This window comes from Lycium barbarum, chromosome 5 (assembly GCF_019175385.1).
Source record: "Lycium barbarum isolate Lr01 chromosome 5, ASM1917538v2, whole genome shotgun sequence".
NCBI classification, from domain to species: domain Eukaryota; kingdom Viridiplantae; phylum Streptophyta; class Magnoliopsida; order Solanales; family Solanaceae; genus Lycium; species Lycium barbarum.
Window position 1 is genome coordinate 51,176,483 of NC_083341.1, and position 23,046 is coordinate 51,199,528.

The 23,046-nt window shown below is 38.4% G+C and overlaps 1 long non-coding RNA gene across 1 annotated transcript; it reads right to left on the bottom strand.

Annotated features, from left to right (window-relative positions):
* Positions 1-8,449: 8,449 nt before the first annotated feature.
* On the bottom strand, positions 8,450-22,134 carry LOC132640839 (uncharacterized). The gene is made up of 3 exons (XR_009582423.1): positions 21,362-22,134; positions 10,033-10,083; positions 8,450-8,676 (listed from the first exon to the last, which is right to left on the bottom strand). It is a non-coding gene; the product is annotated as an uncharacterized LOC132640839 (long non-coding RNA).
* Between the last annotated feature and the right edge of the window lie 912 nt (positions 22,135-23,046).

The following is a 23,046-nucleotide window of genomic DNA, read 5'->3' on the forward strand; positions in this document are numbered from 1 at the left end:
ACATGTCCCCTTCTCCCTTTTTCTTGAACTTTCTCAAAATAAACAAAGATGACTACTTGTCTTGTTATGTAAGATTTGGTCCATATATATTTATAATTAGCCCCATTTAATAAAAATGTGGACATATGCCACACGGCCAACATGGCCCCTTCAAGAACCTTCTTGAATATTTTGTGAAATTCCCATTTTGCCCCTAGCCTTCCACAATATTACCATGAACCTTCTTGTGAATTTCCCTTTTTACCCTTAGCCTTTCTCAATATTTCCATACTAATAAACAACTTATATATTAAAATAACTTTGGAAAATAGTCTTGCCCTTAACTTACCACGGCTACCTTGAAATATCCGAACGTACAAAATACGGGCTATAACATTCTCCCCCCGTTTAGAACATTCGTCCTCGAATGTTCAACTAATCTTATGGGGTCTTGTAACACTTCGGGGGGGTCCCAGCTATAAGTATTCATCGGACTTTGGTGTTCTCTTCTCCTCGCTTTTATACGGTGTATCCTTTGCGTTTATCTCTTCGGTGCCATCTCGGGCTAACCTTTGTATACCTGTTGATCTTAGGCGTACACTGCATTGACCCCCTATTCCTTTATGTCTTTGTTTCTATCCCTTTTTAATCTTTCATTCTAGATATTCATCCAAAAACGTATGTACGTAATGTTTCTTCGCCATTTATTACCCTTCGCAGTCCAGTTACACTTATGGTAACTTATGATCCGAGTTCACTTAATTTCTTAGTTCGCAACATCTTTAAGTTCTTACTACAACTTTTTCTTTACTTCCTTCCCTCGCATTTATCGACACAAGTATACTTGTCTTTGATCTCTTTGTATTGGAGCTCATTTCGTCAACCGTTACTCCTTGTTGGCTCTCCGGTGTGGATTCCTTACAAATATGTTCGAGCATCTCTTCACGTCGATGGTTCATATGATTTCATAGCGTTTATTCTCATGCTCCATATAATTAATTGTCCATGAACTGTTTTCTAGTATCCGATGAACTCTTTTATTTCCTTCACAGGCACTGCGTTCTTTCTTTCTTTCAAAAATTTTAGACTACCAATTGTTGATACTTTCGTTATAATAGTCGTTGTCATCCAAAATATCCTTTGAGTCTTATCGTTCTCCGTTCATGTCGGCCTGACGGTACACTCATTGTCAATTCGTTTCTACTTCTTTCATGTATTCTCCTGATATGCCGATATGTTTTGAACTCTGGCCCCGAGCTATTAATTTTCCTCTTCTGGTGCTTGAAAATGTTGTGATTCCTCTTAAGTCTAATATAATATGTTCTCCCCCTCCCCTTTTTAAGGGGCTCCTCATATGCCAACCGTCTCCGGGTATCCTTGTCTACGATAATTACCTATCGCTCTTCGCTTTCTTCTTAAAGTCGGGGTTCCGTCATCATATAATCTAACCTGTCTATCTTCTTGCTACTTACTCTCTAATATTTCTTTCCAACTCTGTGCATAACATATCGAAACTTCTTACCATAAGTTTTTCTTTCATTTTATGACCATATCATCACTTTGTCAACATTTCCATGCCCTTCTATCCACTATTAGTCCTTTCGCACATTTAGCTCGCTTACTCGTAAGTCTTCTTAACTATGCGCTCGTATCGCAGCTGCGCATCCATATTTTTTGAGCGCCCAATTACTTTTTCTCTTAGCATAGAACCCTTACTCGATTGAGGCCGTCCATACCGTAACGCTGGTTGCTAGGACACACATGCCCACCGATACAGTCACATGTGGGATATCCTACGCATTCATATATATATATATATATATATATATATACATATATTTTTACTACTAACTTGCCCACAAAATACTTCCAAACGCTATTCAAGCCTATCCTAATTCCAGAGCTGGGATGCACTTTCTATCTCTTCACCAGTCTAGTCTGCCTCGTCCTACGCGACCTCTTATGGTCTCCAACCATCCCATATACCCTAGTTTCCCCTTAGGCTACTCTAGCTTTTCATTTGCCTCTTATGTCTGGATTTATAGAATTTCTTGCACACTTCCCAGGGGGTCACCCATCCTAAGATTTCTCCCACCTTAGCACGCTTAACCTCTAAGCTTCGATGGAATCTGGTGCATTAATGCCGATATAATCGCATCCACCTCACCGCATGGCCTGCATTACATGATCTGGAGCAAGTCGAAGTCTCACAGATTCTAAGACTTTTTCGTAACACGTCTTTCTCCTTTACAATTACTATTTTACCCTTTTTAATTCCCAATGTTCACCTTCCACCTGTGTGTATGACTACTTCCTGTCTTGGACTTCCAGATTCCCGATAGTAGCGAACATACCTTCATCGCCGTTACTTATGCATACTCGATTATCGGCCTGTTTGAATTTCCACATCACCATCCTTACATAATAACCTACAACAAAACCGATTGTCGACTTTCTGAATCCTCCAACAGACCTTGATCCTACTAAACCTCGAATGTTATCCATTTTAATCCTTCGGACTGCTAATCGTCTTTCTCACAATCATTTTTCACGCCATGCCCAAATCCGTAGCTCCTCTAAAATATCACACCCCACTTATTGTCTATTTATGATATTTCCTTTCCGCGCTTTTTCCTGTTAGGCATACCCAACTATTCTGGCAGAATCTCCTTTACCATTCTTACTATCCAAAATCTGTACGCAGCAAATATCGACAATTCCTCACAGAACATACGGTTATATGACACATTCCAGCCATCCAGTGCTTCCAATTTCAGGTAAAAGAACAAAATGTCAATACTTACCCCTTTGACTTTCCATATCGCCACTCACCTTCTTCCGTCGTATGTAAGGCTTATATAAGGAATCTCATTCCCTATGACTTGGCTCTATCCCACGATCTAAGACAGTAAGAAGGTCAACAACTCCTAGATGCCCTGCAACCTCCTGTTTAAAAATGTGGCTGGCTTCACACCCATAAACAGGACTCTACTGGACACGACTTTGCAGACAACCCCTAGGACGACCTGCTCTGATAACTTTGTCACACCGTAATCCTGCTAGGGTGTGATGGGCACCCGACCCCATATTTGGAGCCGAGCGAACCCTCTGACTCTTATTACATACATAATCTCTCTGGACTCTTAATCAAATAAAAATGAAATACATAGTAAAGCTTTCAGAAACTTTTCTTTCATTGTACTCAGATCAAGTATAATCTGTAATCATAATGGATCTATAACATAATACAATAAGACACATCGGCTGATGGAGCCGCTTACAAAACTGACATCCTATACCCACGACTCTGTCTGCAAAGTCCCTAACTCCGAACAAGACATCATAGCATAATACTCTGACCCGGCAACACTCCAGGGGCAAATGGAGCTTGCCAACTCTGCTGGAACATCCTCTATAATGGCTTCTATTCATCTGGGTGTACCTGCGCGGCATGAAACGCAGCCCCCGAAGAAAGGGGGTCAGTACGGAATATGTACTGAGCATGTAAAGCATGGAATACAGAAAAGAGGATCATAGCTGAAACAGAGATTTACCAGAATCAAGTATGGCATTTTAAAAACATCAGAGCACTTGCCCTTTTAAATGAAAATCATGCATATCCACATCATATATCATGTATACATATAACGTGTCCCGGCCCTCCAGTGAGGGACTCGGTGGATAAAATCATACATGTCCACATCATATATCATACATGCGTAACGTGTCCCGGCCCTCAAGTGAGGGACTCGATGGATAAAATCATGCATGTCAACATCATATATCTTGTATGCATATAACGTGTCCCGGCCCTCTATTGCGGGTCTCGGTGAATGAAGTCATCATATGCCATCCTGGCCACCATCTCCGTATCATCATATCATCATATACATATACATATAACGTGTCCCGGCCTGCAAGTGAGAGGGACTCGGTGAACAATGCAGTGGAGTACGCACAAGAACATGTCCTTGCCCGGGACACAGTGGAGGATACATTAAGGCATGCACGAGCATAGTCGTGAGAAACCATATGCACACAAAACAACTTTAAGACTCAATGGGTACGTACATAAATTGACACTTGAGAGTCATAAACACGTTTCAAGTCAATCCGAGTTAGTATGAAAAAGTTATGGACGTTTTAGTACAGAACCTTCTACGAACGTTTCAGAAGCCATTTTTCGAAAATCAAAGCAACAATCATGTTAGGTACCTTTCGAATATCGTTATGAATCAAATCAAATAGAGCTTTTGGAACCATATGTACGTATCAAAATATATCAAAGACTCAATGGAATAATCAAACGTGCTATCATTTGAAAATCAAGACATTAGTCATATCAATTATCTCTCGAATGCCATTCGGAAACATATCAAATAGATCTTCGGACATCATAGATACGCATCAAAACCATATGAAATAGCTTACGGAAGTCAAGAATATTAGCCATCCTAGTGGCTCTAAGAATAGAAATTTTTTTGAAATCATACATATACGTCATCTGCTCGTTTCATAAGGATCATGCCAAAAGAAAGAAAGGGTAAGCCTTACATACTTGTTTCACGCCCTATTAGCTACGCTTAATTGTCCAAGCTTGCTAGTCTACATTCAAGAGAATCGACAAAATCATTAGACTCATCGTCATATACTTGTCTTAGTCTTTCAAATGAATTCATTTATATTCTACCGAAATTTCGGCAGCATCTCCCCTGTAAATACAGCCATCCCCGAGAATCCAACTCGGCCAATTTATCAACAACAATCCGAGAATTCAACCCGGCCAAATTATCAACAACATTACCAACAATCATACTAACAACTTCAACAATCAATCCCAAAATATATTCTAACATTAACAACCCTTGTCACACAATTCAACGGCTTTTCATTTATATTCAATTCATAATTGCTCACATATTCAAGTACTAATCCGAAACCATTCTAACCTGACTCAAGAACACCTTAAACAATTCACACAATATTCAAAATAATCTAACCAATATGCCATTCCACCCGAAACCTCCAAAGTGCAACAATAACGATAACAACACATTTCCTTCCTTCAATTTATGAACTATACCAATAATTCACACACTAACAACATTATTCTCATAATTACAAGAAACCATATTAGAATCACATTAATTCCTCCAATAATTTCTCAACGATTACAACTTCATTTCAATTCCTCCAACCTTCATTTTCATCATGGAATCCACAACTACAACAATCAAAATACTAAATAAAATCAATTCATCACATCTACACAACACCACCTCTATTCGGCCATAACCAAGACACACCCTTTTCATGAATTCCATCCATTTCTACATACCGCAATATGCATAAATCATCCATAACACATGTAAAAGAAGATTGAACACATACCTTTCTCCGCACATCGTTTTCACTCGGCTAGGGGTGTATATTGCACAAATGAATGGTTTTATTGCTCCAACAATCACTCCATGTTAAAGAGGACCTTCCATTTGGTTGGAATACTAGAAGAAAATAATTTTTCTTGATCAATTTCCATGGACCAAATTTTTGGAACTATGGCCGAATGGCCCCTATTCTCTTCTTCGTTCTTTTTCTTCTCCAAGCTTCTTGATTTAAAAGATGAATATGTCTTATTTTGTCATCAATTGTATATATATATATATATATATATATATATATATATGGCTTCTACCAATACAAAGTGGACACATGTCCCCTTCTCCCTTTTTCTTGAACTTTCTCAAAATAAACAAAGATGACTACTTGTCTTGTTATGTAAGCTTTGGTCCATATATATTTATAATTAGCCCCATTTAATAAAAATGTGGACATATGCCACACGGCCAACATGGCCCCTTCAAGAACCTTCTTGAATATTTTGTGAAATTCTCATTTTGCCCCTAGCCTTCCACAATATTACCATGAACCTTCTTGTGAATTTCCCTTTTTACCCTTAGCCTTTCTCAATATTTCCATACTAATAAACAACTTATATATTAAAATAACTTTGGAAAATAGTCTCGCCCTTAACTTACCACGGCTACCTTGAAATATCCGAACGTACAAAATACGGGCTATAACATATAAACAGGAGGCTACAGGGCAATTAGGATGGTTACTCTTCTTTCATCTCTAAGACTGTGCGATAGAGCTAAGCCATAGGAAATGAGATTCCTTATACTAACCCCAGATTGCAGCAGAAGAACGGTATTGACCGAAGAAAGTGATTGATGACATTGAAAGTTACGGAGGCAAGCCCCTTCGTTGAGGCTACGTTATTGGAATATGTATTTATATGATAACGAATTGGTTGTAATAGAGGTAAATCGATGTAAGTATAACAGAGAAATTGATTAAATGTGTCTCTTGATGATAAGTTCAATTATAAGTTGTGAGCTAAGCAAATTGAATGAATCAGTACAAAGGTAAGCGACGGTACGAAAGATGTGTGTCGAGTAAGGTAAGAATATTGAGGTATAACTGAAATATAAAGCTGAAGGATGAAAGGGAAAGCAAATAGGAAGGGATAACAAGGTAGATCGCTAAAGGATCAGGTACATCTCGAAGTATGGTATATGAAGTAAGTTTCGACATCTTTGTGCTTTTACTTGAAAGTGGGAGCCCTGTGTGGCTAAAATATGTCGTACATATATATTGGCCCTGTGAGGCATTGTTGGTATTTGCTGCATGCAGGTTTTGGGATAGTAAGAAATATAGAGGAAACTCCGTCGAAATTTTCCTAGAATCTAAAGGAGATAAGACATAAGCTTGTAATATGTCCTAACGGGAAAAGATGTTGCGCAAAAAGTAATGGCAGGACGAGATTAAGTTAGGAGTATCATTGACGATTACAAGAGATGAGTTAAATACTATTGAATTGATAGTAATGGTAATTATGAGATCAACATTCATATGGTAAAGAGATATACTAGAGTAAATTACGGAGACTAGTAGTACTAAAACATCACATAGAAAGAGAAAAGGGTAACTCCAGTAAAGTGTGATACCGGGAGTATTAATTGGATGGATAAGCACAAGTAAGATACGACAAGATTATTAGCAAAGTAGAGTAACAATATGATTGAGACAGAGGTGTGGAGTACAAAGGGGTATAACGAATGAAGATACCTTGATAAGATGACTTATATGGTAAGTGTAATAGGACTGATCAGAAAGAGTAATAGGTTAAGTATGCTTACTTCACGAGGTTTATTCTATTTCATAAGCGGGCTTGTGACTGAGATCAAGAAGTGTCATTCTATAGAGTTGATTATGATCAAGGTATAATGAGAGCGTGGCAAGAACTATAATACAAAGTATAGCGAGGAAACGACTAAAGATGTGACATGTTCTATATGAATAAAGAGTGAATGCAAGTGTGAAACCAACAAACGAGCCATGGGGCAGTAGATGAGAAAGCTTATAAGACCTCGCTAGGAGAAAGTCCAGCATAGGGGTTCTTCAATGATAGAAATGATAGCAAGCAAAAAGGGGGAAGTCAACTTGAAAAAGAAATCAGAGAAAAGTGATATGGCAAAGTAGTAGTAGTTTGTGATTGGTATAATCAAGAGTGTGAGTGATATCTTTAGCTGGACGTAAAAGACCAAGACTACAGAAAGATGAATAACGAAATAGGACGATTGTTAGAAAAAGGATCGACACAATAAGGAGGAGAGGGATGATTAGAATGAACAGAATAAGTTTTGGAAGCGAAGGATGGATTGTACAAAGGTAGTATATTTTAAAGGACAAGCGGTACTAAGTTAGGAATAGGGTTCCTTGTGAGAAGAATAAAGGATTGATCATAGAACGAGAGGAAATAAGATACATTGAGGAGGAAGGAATGTAAAGAAATAAGAAAGGGGAATCGAAAGAGAAGGAAATGAGCAACAAAGTACGCGCACTTAAGAAATAGTCGTGTTATGATTAAAGGAAGATGCATCTCCTACGAATATCCTATACCAAGTTAGAATGAGTAAAGTATATGAAGTAATGAGTTGAAAAGAAAAAGGTGTCCATGAGTTATGAGTTTACCAAACGATGATAAAGCGATAGAGTAAAGGTATCATAAACGACAAATACAATATGAGTATGATTGATTTTGAAGTCAATGTTGAGTGCAACACAAGATCAAAAGAGTATGAGGCATAAGGGGTATTAGCTGCGCATGAGACTTAGGCCCTGGAAAACAAAGATGACGTTACAAGTGAAATTTTGAGCACCGAAGGAGAGGGCAAGTGACATTGCATGGATGGTATGGATAACTAGACATACTACTATTGTGAGCATCCCTATGTGTCACGACCCAACCCCGTAGGCCGCGACTAGTGTCCGTGCTGGACACCCAAACGTACCCAATACCCCAAACCAGCATATTAGCAGATTATATAAATATAAGAGTCAGTCGACGTTACTAGTTATCACAGAGGAACATATAGTACATGGAAGCCGATAAGGCTATCACAGATCATAGCAACCCAAAACATATACCGAACCCACGCAAGTATGTCTACAGACCTCTACAGAACATAACAGAATCATAAGACGGGACAGGGCCCCGTCATACCCCTGAACAGCATACATAAATACAATAGCAGCAGACTGTACCAACATATAGGCTCTGGACAAAAGAGCACTCCCAAAATAGCAGAATAGATGTCCTAGGCAGGCGGTCAGCAAATCTGTCTTTTGTACCTACGCGGCATGAAAACGCAACCCCCGAAGAAAGGGGGTCAGTACGAAATATGTACTGAGTATGTAAAGCACAGAACGTAGTAAACAAAGTCATAATCAAAGTAGAAGGTACAGAAAGTGGACAGAATGTCCAGATTAACGAAATGCTGATCATAAAGTATAAATAGTATTTGTTGAAAACATATGTCGTACCTGGTCCCATTACAAAATAAAATCATAACTGAAACAGAACTTACAGAAAAGTGAGTGTGACATCCGAAGTATCAACTGCAAATTTTCAAAACATGAGGAGTGTGTACAGAACCATATACCATATCATATTCGGCCCCTGCCAAGGGGCTCGACAAACAGAACGTGGCCACCCCCTGACGCTGGTGCCACCATACATACGGAACAGAGTAAGGGATAACCCCGTAACATAACATATCATATCAGATGGCCATATCAGATCATATCATATCAGAATGTGTGTACATGGCACAACATACTCCAAAACCCATGTACATATATACCTGCCCCCTCACATCGAGGCACGGCGAACAATGCAGTGGAATACGCTTGACAACATATCCTGGCCCGGGCTCAGTGTGGGAAACATTGAGGCATCCACGAATGGAGTAGTGAGAGACTAAATGCAATAAAAATATCACAGATTTCCAGAGACTCAATGAGGCATATCGAATGACAAATCAAATCAATGAAGTCGGACGGAATCTTAGCAAGTGTATGTCATATGTCATAATGAGTTACGGAAGAGTGATCCCCCTGAAATCGTTTTCATATTCCAAAATAGCTTACCAAACTCGAGGGGGTCACTGAACGATTTTCCTTAGTAGTTGAAAGGATAATCAAAACAGTTCATTTTATATTATTCGAAAATAAGGCAATAGTACAATAAAAGAGCAAAGCGGGAATAGTGGAACTAAATGTAATACAAAATATCGTACCTTTACAGAGACTCGATATAGTATCCCGAATAAGTGTCATTAGTAGTTGGAAAAGTAGTTAAGACGTTTCCTTAAAAATTGCTTGAAATCAAGTTACAAGGGACCATAAGGGTAAAATCGGAAATAGTGGGCCCACATCGGGACAACCAAAGCGGCGGGCTCAAAATACGTATATTAACCTCATGGGGTCACCTACAGAGGTCTTAGGGGTATTCCATAACTTTCTAGGCAGTTTGGAGAAGTTTGCATAATTTTTCAGTAAAGCCTACTTAGAGGGTTCAATTCTATTGAACGAAAAAGGAGCATTTTCAATTGCGGATTCCAATGGGCAAAATGTCTTCTGAGATTCAAATCCAATCCTATTACACCTAGGACATGCCAAGAGAAGAATCGGGATAGCTTTACATACCTTTTACGCACTTCACGCCTTCCCAAGTTCACTTCCCGTTTCGTCCAAAATCTGCAAATGGTCACATTTACCAAATGTTAGCCATAAGGCTTTAGGTTTAAATCTCAAGTCAACACTTTTCTACAAACATTTGGGCAGCATTTCCCCTATACATATAGCATCCCCGAGAATTCAACTCGGCCAAAATAATCAACAACAACCCAACAACAACACTAACAACAATAACCATAACTACAAAACACATAATATGGCACAACTAGCCTTCTTTCCGACATAATACGATAACTTTCATTCCGACTTCGCACTTCCAAACTAAGCTCAATATTTTCATATCCATCATTAATCAAGACCATTACAATGCCATTTAGAAGCATCTCATATCATTTCTACAAAATATTCACGAGATATACAAAATATACAAACTTTCCGCCAAAGTCATAATTCATTCAAAACTTCTAATCTTTAACATACTTATTCATAACATGTTTCCATCTTCCAAGTTCATCAACAATCATCATAATTTGCACCTTTACAACTTCATTTTCATAATGTCATAAAATCGTACTAAAACGACATAAGCTTCTACATTCCATTTCAATGCAAACTTATATCATTTTAACTTCATTTACATTGCAAGGATCACAACAACACAACTAACATGTTAAACCAATTTAATTCATTCTCATTCCAAACTTCAAATACCACACGGCCAAGATATACATTTCCAACTTCAACCAAATTCATTCCACTTTCATTCTCAATATGAATTCCATCCTACACACAACTAGAATACAACATAAACTCATCCTACCATAGACATACAACACATATACACACACGGCCACCTACTACATTCCATACCCACTTTGAAATCTTCCATTTTTCCATACTTTCAACTCATTTCTATATACTACAACACAAACAAACCTTCATAACATAATAACATGGAATGAATTCTTACCTTTTTCTCCAATCTTCTTCACTCAAACATGTTGTCATATTGAAGAAACAAGTGCTCTATTTTCCCAAACAATTGCACCAAGTTGTAGAGGACCCTTAATTTAGTGGAATTATCACAAAACAATAATTTTTTTATCAAGATTTTTGGAGGGTAAAAGTGGGGAGCAAGGGCCGAAAGTGCCCTTCATGAAGCTCCTCTTGTTCTTGTTTTTCTCCTTCACCTATTTCTCTTGAAGCTTCTAAAGGATAATGACTACTTTTACAAATTTTGCACATGGAAAATTAATTAACAACATGGGTTGGGCCATAGTGCATGGCCGGCCACCCCTTCTCTTGTTGGGCCTCATTTTCATCTTTTATTTTGAGCCCAATTGATTATAATTCTCATTTTGTAATTCCCGAAACTAATTTCCAAAATTCCAATTTTGCCCTTGGCCTCCCTCCGTGTTTCCACATCAATATTTTTCATGAACACACACATATATTAATTCCAATCAACATATGGCCTTATTCCTTACAAATCAAAATTATTTTGAATTTTCCTGAATACGCGAAAGTACGGGATATAACACTATGGGGCAAAAAGTTGTTAATTGGAGAAGATTTAGACATTGACTCATACCTATTAGATGAGCTAAGAAAATTATATCCTTGTTCGGATTGCTATGTCGGTTGTATTACTTGATTACAAAATTGCAAGATGAGTATGTTAAGACTTCACACATTAATTATCGTAGCTATAAATTATGAAAAACCGCATGAATAAGAGGTAGTATAGTAAGAGACATATGAATTCAGGATTTGAAAAGTGAGGCAACGGATTTGAGAATGGTACAAGTAAAACCCTTAAAGGGGGGAAGCGAGTAAAGAGAATATGAGTGTAGAGATTGAAATGATGAACCCTAAGGTGTGACAGATATAGACTCAAAAACAAAGAGTGAGAGTTACATAGAAATGAGTCTAATAACTAGTAAATAAACGAACAGGAATTGAGCAAGCATCTGAGACTATACGGGAAATCATTCATGAAGACCTTGAACCACGTGACATTGAGAGCGAATAACTCAAGGGATATTGTAAAAGATAGCGATGCTATACTAGAATGGAGGCAAAGGCACTAACGGTAAAGTCGTAATTAATGATATTGCGATTTATAAGCGACAATTCAGAAAGGGACCTAAGGTTTTCTATAGTAGAACATAAGAAATGATAATAAATGGAAAAAAATAAAGGAAGGAAGAGAGCATGACGAGATAAGTTACTATAGATAGACAAAAGATTTTAGGTATATATAATCACCGAGCCTAGCCATGGTCGGGTACGCGAAACACCGAACCTTCGTGGTCGGGTATGCTATGTATATGAATATGCATATGAATATGACTATGGATACGATATGTAAATGAGTACGATCATGAATACGGATACAGATATGGATACATGTATATGTATAGATGTGTATGTACACGAATCACGCAAGAACGATTATGTAACTTGCAAGTATTTATACGTCGCCAATGAAACCAAGTAGGTACTTAAAAAGAGAAGTAAGAGGTAAGCAAGAATAGTGTGGTCATGATATTTTGGGTCAGTTGAAGGGAAATATATGGCAAAATTTTCGTAGAATCCCGGATAGCTTAACATTCGAGGACGAATGTTCCCAAGGGGGCAAGAATGTTACACCTCGGAAAATTTTCCGTTCATGCACAGTGAATAGACTGACAAAGGGCACAACGTATACGATGTTTTGATGAGTAAGAAATAACATTTGATGACCCTAATTAAGATTTCAAAGACATTCATAGTAAGAGGAGAAAGTGTTCCAAGAGAGGGCAAGGCATGCGATGTGTATCGGAAAGGATTTACGAGCAGCAAGTTGATGATGATTAAATAGCATCTCGGAGAAGAATTATAACGTCCCTTAGATTGTTAATGAGGTGATAAACAAGTGTCAAGAAGGTTCCATAAGGATTGGAGATCACACCAGGCGACGAGAACAAGATCAGTGAAAAGATGAGTTATACGGTCCGTATAATGGTCCGCAGAATGGTCACAGTGAAGTCCCTGATTGGTGAGATTATACGGTCACTTATACGGACCGTATAAAGTTATACGACCCGTATAATGTGTCGTATAATGGTCACAGAGGCAAGTTGTTGAAGAGGTGATTTTACGATCACTTATACGGACCGTATAAAATTATACGGTCCGTATAATGTGCAGTATAATGGTATAGAAACGATATGTTGTTGGGACGATTTCACGGTCACTTATACGGACCGTATAAGTGTACGTATAATGCACGAAGGGTTAGATTTTTCCAATTATAAATACAAGACCCCTCATTATTATTTTCATTTTTCTCACTTCTCCACTTCTCTCCAAGTCTCTAGAACATTCTACACCCTTCATCCAAGAGAATTCTAGGGAAAATTAAAGATCAATATCATCAATCCAGGGGAATCAAGTGTACGAAAGCTATTGAGGGATGCTTGAAGTCAGGAAATCTCTTGGATTGAAGCTAGGATTTTTCTTCAAGTGGAGTATTGCTATCCAAAAACCCATTCCTACGCCATCAAAGGTAAGTTCTATGATCAATTAATGTTATTTAGAGTATTGAGGGGTTGAAAGACTTGGATTATAGAAGGAAATAGAAAATGGGTTAAAAATATGAGAATGGTGACATTTTTGAATAGTAGCTTAATATGAACCATGATTCCTTGTATATTACGAGTGTAGATATGTTATAAATTATATTAAGAACATAGGAGAAACATTATATGAGGATGAAGGTAATGTGGTATTATGACCATGGTTATGGATGCCCTTGAAATGGATGTAGGAGAATTGAATAATGTATGGTTGATGGAGATTATTGAGTATGATATTATGGATATTGTTATTAACGTTTGGGAGTTGATATGTACTATGAGAAAAGTTGAATAAATAAAGAAAACGCTGCCCAATTTTCTCTAGCTTTGGTAAGCACGTTCATATAATCGATTAGCTAATGTGAATGCGAATTCTCTTAAAGGTAGAAACGTGAGCATTGAAGGAGAACAATCAAGCGATGGAAATTGTTAAATGAAAGAGGTATGTAAGGCTAGTCCCTTCTTTCTAAGGCATGATTCCTATGGTATGAATCCTCCTATCTTTCCATGATTTTCCTACGTATCGAATATTATAAATCTACGATTATAAAGAGCTTCATACAAAATAAAGAAAAGCGATATGTTACGAGCAGGTAAATACTGATGATGAATATATGTCTAGAAGCCCTAAAGCTCAGGATATGACATTCCTACGAATCTAATGATCCTTATGTAATTCCTAAGATATCATTTTCCCTACCTCTCCACGACTTTCTTATATTCCGGAACTAAGAGTCTATGTTCATGAATAGCTACATGAGATAAAGATAAGAGATACATTATGAGCACGATAATGAAGATGATGAGCTTAAATCCAAGGATCCCAGAGTTTATGACATGATGTTTCCACACAACTAATAATGTTAACCATGATCCCTTGATGTTGTTCATGGTGTACACTCACCTTAAAATGTTAGTTTCTTCAAGGTAGGATATGATGTATATGATCACTCCATAATGTTATCGGGGGTTCTAGACCTTATGTCACCCCGACATTGTTATAGATTGTCTATAAGATCCAACGCATGTCCTATGACCAATGTTTCGAAAAGTTACGAGTTTATGTTCATAGGGGGTTCCATATGAGGTAAAGGTAAGGGATATGCCACAGATACGTTGATGGTAATGATGAGCCTAAGTTTAGAGATTATAAAGTCTATCATGCGACATTTTTATGAAGTTCACGCGACGAATATGATATGATTTTCATAGATTGTCTTTAAATTCAAATGCATGCTTTATGAAAAGTTATGATAAGCTCATGAGATATGTGTGATGAGAATGATGACGATGATAAATGTATAATGATGTTAAGTTTTAATAAGATTATGATATGCCTATGAGATGTATAATAATGATGAGTTTATTATTGATTATATGACGATACGATTCCACCGTGCCTAGTTGGTCGGGCATGTCACCGCGAAGGCTGGTTGCATACGATTCCACCGTGCCTAAATGGCCGGGCATGTCACCGCTAAGGCGGGCTGCTATGTTAACACTGAGCCTAGAGGGCCGGGCATGATCACCACTAGCGGGCGGCATATGATGGTTACCCGGACGCGGGTTAACGATGATGATATGTATATATGATACGATGATGTATGCGCTATGATGATACATGTATTATGATAATATATGATATATGCATGAAAGGCATCCACCCTTAGAAGTTACGCAGGTTATATCTACATCTTATTTCTTATGACTTCTCTATTATGTTCATTTCATTCATGCCTTACATACTCAGTACAATGTTCGTACTGACGTCCTTTTCTTTGGACGCTGTGTTAATGCCCACAGGTAGACAGGGAAGCAACCCAGATTTATAGAAGCCGATGAGCAGATTTTTTGGAGCACTCTATTAGTCCGGAGGTGCCATTGATTTACTGTTTTGTGTACATATATGTTTTGGGAATGACGGGGTCCTGTCCCGGCCATATGTCTAGTACTCTAGTAGAGGTTAGTAGATACATATGTGTGAGTAGCATGGTCTCACGATGTCCTCATTGTATATATTATTTTGATAGCCGAAGGGCTTATGTGTATAAAGGTATTTATGTTTCCAATTGAAAAATGGTTTTCCTATGATTTGAGCATTAGATTAATGAATGAACGCTTGATGTGTACGTTGGGTAACGGTACGAGCGGTGTTCGGTGGTTAGCCCCGGGTACCCATCATGGCCCCTAGTCGGGTCGTGAAAAAAGTTGTATCAGAGTAGTTCAGTCCTAGGAAGTGTCTACGAGCCGTGTCTAGTAGAGCCTTGTTTATGGTGTGTTGCGCGCCACATGTATAAACAGGAGGCTACAGGGCATTTAGGATGTTTACTCTTCTTTTATCTCTAAGATCGTGCAATAGAGCTAAGCCATAGGAAATGAGATTCTTTATACTAACCCCTGATTGCAGTAGAAGAATGGTATTGACCGAAAAAAGTGATTGATGACATTGAAAGTTATGGAGGTAAGCCCCTTCGTTGAGGCTACGTTATCGGAATATGTATTTATATGATAATGAATTGGTTGGCATCCAAATATACCTCAATCTCTCTATACATCATATCATGAAAGATGGCGGTCATCACCCTCATGTAAGTAGCGCCAGCATTCTTGAGCCCAAAAGGCATTACCTGGTAATGATATAACCCCCATAGTGTGATGAATGCCGTCTTTTGAGCATCTTCTTCATCCATCAGTATCTGATGATAGCCTACGTAACAATCCACAAAAAATTGCACCTCATGCTTGGCGCAGTTGTCAATGAGTTTGTGAATGTTTGGGAGTGGGAAATAATCCTTTTGGCTAGCACGGTTAAGATCACGATAGTCCACACAGATCCTTATTTTCCCATCTTTCGTCGGTAGCGAGACTATGTGGGCTAACCATGTCGGGTATGGTGTCACTTCCATAACTCCCGACTGAATCTGTTTTTCTACTTCTTCTTTAATTCGGATGCTGACATCAGGCTTGGCCTGCCTGATTTTCTATTTTACCGGGGCAAATCCTTCTAGGATCGGCAACCTAGAAATAATGTTCATACTCAAGCACGGTATATCGACGTATGTCCAGGCGAAAACATCTTCATACTCTTTCAACAAGCTCCGATACCATTCTTTCTCGGTTTCTGTCAAATGTACACTTATTTTGGTTTCCTGAATCAATTCCTCATTCCCTAGATTAACTGCCTCTGTTTCCTCTAGGTTTGGTCTTGGTCTATTTTCATATTCCTCTTCGACGTCTATCAACCCTTCTGGTCCAGTTATCTCTTCTTCTTGATCGTTGTTTTGCTCGTCGTCATTTTTACTTGTTTCGTAACATGTCATGACATTATTTATGGCCTCTGTATTATTACTGTAAAACAAAATAACACGGTTATCAATCATGTAAAAGCAATCTTAGTTATGTATTTATTTATATATATATATATATATATATATATATATATATATATATATATATATATATATATATATATATATATAGGTAAAGTAAAACAATTTTGTCTTATTGGAATCTTTGAGGTGTTTTCACTGAAATTTTAAAAGAGCGATACAGACTGTGGTCCTGACTCAGAATGGAACATCGAGCTATTTCCATTATTAAACAACAAGTAATAAGGAAATGTAAAAGCATGAAAGGGCAATAAACCGGGCCTCAAAGCTGACTTTCACTGTTTTTTCTGAAAGCGAGCTTTCTTTCTACCGCAAGGTGAACAGCGGGAAGAAGTCCATCCACTCGACATTTCTCCTGGCTCAACATGACGAATCTCCAATTCTTCAAAGCATTCTTCAATGATGGCTGCACATTCCTCTTCCCAAAACAACATCCTTAAACCCTCTTCTTGATCTTCATTACCGTGAGCCAATGGGCATGCGGTGAAGGACTGGTATAGAGGAGGAAATGGCTTTATTATTTCAACAGGACCTCTTGGTCTATGTTCTGCTTCTTCTGCTTTTGCCTCACATGGCTCGTATCCAACCCCAAATCGATATTTCCCATCTTTGATACTCACTGTTTCTTTGATTCCTTTTAAGTTCCTTCCCAAACCTTTCCTGGGCTCAAACCCACTTCTTATCATAGTCGTAGCAACCATTTTGTAGACCAGTGGCATAGGGATATCTTCATCATCTCCCCTGCGATCTATCATGGCTAATTCAACAGTGTGAAAATTAGTACCAACTGGTGACTTCTCTATGACCGGTACAGAATTATCCGGATAGTTGTGAATACTTCCTTTATCATGAATCATGACTTCTTGATCATCTTATATGAATTTAAGAGACTGGTGCCACGAAGATGCCACGACTCTAGCGGCATGCAAACATGGTCGTCCTAATAATAAGTTGTAGCTCGTTTTGATATCCATGATGACGAACTCTACCACGAACTCTGCGGGACTCATTTGTATGTGTAGATCTATTTCTCCAATTGGGTCACTGGTTGCGCCATCATAAGCTTTTACATTTGTTCCACTCTGGCGGATTTGCCAACATCATATCCAAGCTGTTTCAAAATCATCACAGGGCATACATTCAACCCAGCCCCTCCATCAATCAGCACTTGAGGGATAATCTTGTCGTGGAATTTAACTGTTATGTGTAAGGCCTTGTTGTGGGTCTTACCCTCTCTTGGTAATTCTTCGTCAGAAAATAATAGCCTATGCGCTCGTACAACATACCCTACAATCTCGGCCAATGTTTCACTTGTAGTGACGGCGGGCATTTGGACTTCATACAAAGCTTTCATTAAGGCTAAGCAATGTTGAGACGAACTAAGTAGTAATGACATTACTGATATCCTGGCAGGAGTCTTATGTAGGTGCTCAACAATCAAATAATCCTTGACTAGCATTTGCCTCCCAAAGTTTTCAGCTTCACCCTTAGTGATTGGTCTTTTCTGAGGATTTTCGGGACGTGGCGCTTTGAGTACAGGATCTTCGAGAGCATAACACCTTCCAGACCTGGTTATGCCCTGAACCACAGCGGCTATCTCTTTTCCTTTATTGACCTTCATCAGGTGCGATGGTTTGATCACAAAAGGTGCATTCCCAACTGGCCCTGATGTTTTTAGCACGAACGGCTTGTTTTGAATTCGAGCGACTGTTGAGGGATATTTTACCACGAAGGGATCTTTCTTGGATCCGGCAGATGACTGGGATGTTTGAGATTTCCTTATAAAAAAGGGCCCAACATTTCTTTTCGCTCTAGTAAGGAAAACGAGGCGACGGTGCTTTCCAATCCTTTAACATCTGGACAAATGATCGCAAGGATCTCTTCCCATTCATCACATCTTTCTATCATGTGAATTTGGTTCCCTCCGTGCTTCGGGAGAGGATTTGTGACCACATTTGGAGGTGTCAGCTCCAGGATAAGCTCATGATTGGCAATTATATCTTATAGCTTGTGCCTTAAGTTTATGCAGTATTCGGTGGTATGGCCAACTTGGTTAGAATGGTAGGCGCAAGTGAAATCTAGCCTATACCATCGATCCTTGGGGTTAACAGGTTTTGGTGGAACACCATTCATTCGTTCGGCGTCTCTTAGCTTGGCAAACAAACTAGCCCTTGATTCTGGTAAAGCAGTGAATACTCTCAGAGGTTTCTTTTGTGGTGCCTCATAGTTTGCTGGTGGATGCTGGTTTTGGAAAGTCTAGTTTTGTGGAGCTTGGTTATTGGGTGTTGGCATTCGATAATTTGGTCGTGGAGCTTGGTTGCTAGGTGCTGGTATTTGGTAATTTAGTTGTAGACCTTGGTAACCAGGTTGCGCGTAGCACACAGACATTGGGCTATATTGTGTTGAAGTGGTTATATAGCTGGTTGGTGGAGGCGATTGGTAGTTGTCTTGATTTTTGTGGGTTATCTCTTTTCCTCGGCTTTTTGGGCTAGTAGCTCTAGAAACATAAGCTACATCTTCTCTCTTCTTTATGCCGCTCGTGGTGCTAAACATACCTAGTCTATTTAATACACTGACAATTCTGCCGGTTTTGAGGCCATCTTCGATGTCTTCCCTAACGGCGACTAAATCTGCAAAGGAGCTCCCTTTTATAGTTATCATTTTGTCAAAACAATCAGCTTCTTGATACCATATGAATGCGGCTATCAGCTCAGCTTCAGTCATAGGTGGTTGCACATGCACCGCCTCATCTCTCCATCGACTGGCATATTCTCTGTAGGTTTCGGTCTATTTCTGACTAATTTTCTCCAATGAGAAGCGATCGGGCATGTTTTCCACATTGAAGCGGAATCTTTTCATGAATGAACTTGCCATCTGTTCCCATGTCTTCCATCGACTAATGTCTTCTGAAACAAACCACTCCATGGTTGTTCTCGACAGACTTCAACTGAATAATCTCATGAGTAAAGCTTCACTCCTGCCATTTTCGACCAACAGGTCATAATAAGATCTTAAGTGGGCCCTGGGGTTACCCGATCCATTAAAATGGTCGAATTTGGAAATTTTGAAGCCTTCTGGTAGACCCAAGTCCATATGTATGCACAAATCAAAGTATCTTAGCCCCTCTTTTTTTGTTAGAGCCATGTTCTAGTTCAGCAATTTTCTTCCCCATCTCCTTCTCGATCTTGTCTATTCTTGCCTCAAAGAACATTTTCGTGTTCTCCAATTCTGGCGAGGAATAAATATAGGTGACATGGTCTTGAAATGTAACATTTGGTTGCATGGGGTTGATTATGGGTGTCACACCCCTTTTTTCCCACAAAAATAACGATTTATTTATGTTAAGTTCAAAAGGGTTTTAAATTACAAAGTGACGAAAATTGTGCTTCGAAATGGGATTTTATTTAGAGAAAAAGAGTCACCACCTGGCATCGGGTTTTGGTGTGCCAAGTCACTATAAAATCAATATCCCTTTCAAAACAAGTTTGACTCTAAAACTGATTAACAACAGAGATTTCGGTTAAGGAATTCTATTGTCCGAGGGGAATGTGTGAGGCATACCTCGAGTCCCGTGATTTTAGCACGGTCACTTTAACTAACTCGGATTGGCTTGAATTAGAAAACTCAATCAAGTAAACTCAAACAATCACACAAACACGCGCACAAGAAAAATAAAGTCCAAATTATTACAACCCAAAATAAAAGAAAAATGTGAGGAAATAAACCTATATTGCCTATGCTATCCTATACTATGCTATTCCCGACAACCCAGGGTCTTCTCGCGAACGGCCACCATTTTTACATTTTTATTTTCTTCCGGGACATCCCACCCGGGAAATGAATACACAAGATTGAAAGCAAATAAAAGCAAACACACACAATCAATTAAACAACAGTAAAGATTGCCTAAAGCGTAGTCATACTACCAATAAAATTAAAACATAACTAACTGAAACCTTGAGCCAGATTTCTCCAATTTATCTCATTTTCTAATTCGATTTTCAAATATCAGAACACGATACGTTCATTTTACCAATTAGCATGGACTTCAATTAATTCCCACACAAGAAAAATTCAATGACCAACTCTTTTAGATCAAAACCCCCTTCGAATTTGTCCTTACTCTATATTCCATAAGCAATGTAAAAATCAACTAATAATCTCAAATATTTGTTGAACTAGAACACCCAGGAAACAAAATTAAAAAAAAAAAAACGTTCACAAAAATTGGGTAGAGAAAAACAAATAAGTCAAAACAAACTAGGCATTTAATCGAGGATGCATCAACTGAAACTATTTTAATATTGAAAAACGGGTTAAGAAATGGACCTTTGTAGCCAAAAATTCCCCTTAATTAACTGAACACCAGTTGAAACAAGAAGCAATTCCCAAACTCTCAACTACGAATAAAACCCAGCAGCAAAGAAATAAAACGTCAAGAAGCCAACGACCCCAAACAAAAACTTCAACCGAAACCTCGACAAAGACAGGGTGTTTCAAAGAAAATAGGGTCTGTTTATGCGACTGGTTTTAGTAGGGTTTTCAAGTGGGTTCAATGGTCTGTTTGGGATGGTGGCAGTGAAGGATGATGACGGTGGAGAGTGATGGTGGGTTGTTGGTTTGAGGTGGTGACGGGAATAGGGTGGAGTTTATAGGCGGTTTAAAGCGCTTAGGGTTGTGTTTACAGGTGAAAAAGAAAAAGAAAAAAGAAAAGAAAAGGGGCGTTTGGTTGCTGTTTTTTTTTTTTTTTGGATTTTCCGGTGAAGTGATGAAGGAGATGATGCGGTGGTGGTGTTTGGATGGTGGAGAAATGGTGGGGGGGAGGGGGGGGGGTGGAGACGGGTGAAGGAGGAGATGGAGGTTTCGAGTAAAAAAAATAAAATGGAGAAGATGAAGATCGTTGTTTTTGTTTGTTTTTTGCTTTGGGGCCTCTGTCCGTGTCCTCTCTCTCTATCTATATTTTGTTTCTTTCCCCTTTTCTATTCTATAAAATAATGAACCATCTTTTTCTGTATAATTCCCCCTCCTTTTTAATGCTGATCGTGTTTTCCTTTGTTTTTTCTGTTTTTCACTTCTTTTCTTTTTTGTGTGGGTCCCTGCCCCAACAATAATATTTCTCCAAAAAACGTGACCCTCTCCCCCTTTTGTGATAAGATTTATTATGAAACTTTATCATTTTGTAGTGAGGTGGTATAATTCCATTTGTTCCTTTTTTTTGTCATTTTTTTAATTCTTAAAGGATGAACAAAAATAGAAATAAAAATACTAAGTGAATAGTTAATTCTGGATTAAGAAATACTATATTGGATAATTAAACTTAAATTAAAAGAAAAACCTTTTTACGGTAAATTTTCTTTTTCTTTAAAAATGATATAAAATATTTAAATCCTAGAAAGGCAACACCTATTTTCGTGATTTTCTAAGTTTCAAACAAAACCTACTAAAAATGGAATAAAAGTAAAAACGACAAAACAAGACGTGGAAAAAATATATAAACACTAAAAACGGTGCCCGAATCCCGGGGAAGGTCAAAATTACGTGTCTATAGTCTGTCCCTCTTTGGTTGGGGACGCGAAGAGTTCTCAGACAAAGACATAGACAACGAGCCAAATTTGGACACGACCATTATTTGAAGGAAGAGAAAGGAACTGAATAAAAAAGTGTGACCGAGCCCTGGTCTTCGGCATCCTACATATCCCGGGTTATAAGGGAATCAGGTCTTGTGTAGTTCAAAAGTATGAAGGGTGATAGAACATACTGAGCTGGAGAGTCGAGTGAGGTCTTGTCGAGGTTCCGGTCTGCGGCTCCTGTTATTACATCAAAATGAAAAATAAAACTTAAAAAGAAAATACAAGTACAAGATCCTATCCATGCAGCTTCTCTCGAATCTTGACTTGAATCTTCACGCTTGTTTCTGAACTTAAAATTTAAAGTCATCACTATTCTCCAGGCGGGGCTCCTGGTACTTCTGACTGAACTTGAAACCGACTGAAAGTACACCCTATTCTTCAGGC